Here is a 1627-nt window from a genome sequence, read left to right as displayed (position 1 = left end):
TTTTATAATTGGCTCGAGGTTGAAGAACTAGTTTCATGATGAAACAGTTTTATTTCATTTTATATGAAATTAAGGTTCATGTAAATGTTTCAATATGAAAAGGTTTCATTATATAATAGTTATTTAAATAGGTTCATGTTCGTAAAAACATTTTTCATTTTATAATTGATTTGAGATTAAATAATTAGTTTCATGGTGAAACAGTTTCATTTTATTGAACATGAAATTAATGTTCATGTAACTCTTTCGATGTGCAAAGGTTTCATTACGAAATAGTTAATCAAATAGGTTGATGTTGGTGAAACATTTTYATTTTATAATTGACTCGAGGTTGAATAACTAGTTTCATGATGAAACAGTTTTATTTCATTTTTATGAAATTAAGGTTCATGTAAATGTTCAATGTGAAAAGGTTTCATTATGAACTAGTTAATCAAATTTGTTGATGTTAGTGAAACAGTTTCATTATGTTGATGATTCGTGATTGATGAACATGTTTTATCGTGAACAACGTTGCATTTTAATTGAGGTTGATCTGTTTAGTTGGTAGAATGAAATGAAACGGGTGCATAATGGATTTTTGTTATTTATGAAATATACATATCATGAAGCTGGTGCATAGTATATTTTGTTGTACATGAAGCTAATGTGAATGTAAATGTTTCCATGTRAAAARGTTTCATATTATWATATAGTTAATCAAATAGGTTCAGGCTGGTRAAATATTTTCATTTTGTAATTGATTCGAGATTGAAGAACTAGTTTGATGGTGAAACAGTTTCACTTTATTGTATATGACAATAATGTTTATGTAAATTTTTCTATGTGAAAAGGTTTCATTATGAAATAGTTAAGCAAATAGGTTGATGTTGGTGAAACATTTTCATTTTGTAATTGATTGGGGATTGATGAACTAGTTTCATGRTGAGCAACGTTGCATTGTATTTAAAGTTGATCCGTTTAATTAAACTATAACATCAAGTCAATCTCAAACCCAACCAATGCCTTCATTATTCTTTAAAACCAGACGTCCATCTTAAGTCTTCATCTTCTCCTGTAGACCTTCCAAGCTTTCATCAATGGCGGTCCTCATCCTCATCAACCTCATCTTCTCCACCATAACCATGTAGCAAACCTTCTATCTCATTTAATCTTCAACACCACCGCATACCTCCTCGTTATCGCAATCCAAGGACTCCGAGTCCCTGGAGAAGCTCTGCAATCCGCAATGGAGCAAATCGCAAATCTGATCAGAACTTGTATTGGGTACGTTTTGGAGGTGGTTATGGAGGTGATCAGTGGGATTGTTGGTCTGGTTTTTGATCTTGTGAAAGAGGGTGTTTTTGGGTCGGTTTCAGCCACCGGAGCAGCGGCGGTAGGGGTGGTGGAGAAGATGAAGTTGGGGTTTGATGGGTTGACGGAGGAGATACCGGCGGTGGTGGAGGGTGTGGTGGAGATGGTGACGACGGTGGTGTCGGATTTGTGGAGTAATTATATGAACGCTCAGAATTATGTTGTGGAAAATGTTTGAATTTTGGTAAGAAATTGAGGGGTTACAAATGTATACCGATTCTACCCTTGTTGATTAAATAAAATGAATATTAATTATTTTTTAATTTTTAATTTC

This window comes from Cynara cardunculus (genome assembly GCF_001531365.2).
Source record: "Cynara cardunculus var. scolymus isolate 2C chromosome LG 8, CcrdV1, whole genome shotgun sequence".
In the NCBI taxonomy this organism is placed as follows: domain Eukaryota; kingdom Viridiplantae; phylum Streptophyta; class Magnoliopsida; order Asterales; family Asteraceae; genus Cynara; species Cynara cardunculus.
The sequence above is the reverse complement of the archived record's forward strand: the minus strand, read 5'-3'. Positions refer to the sequence as shown.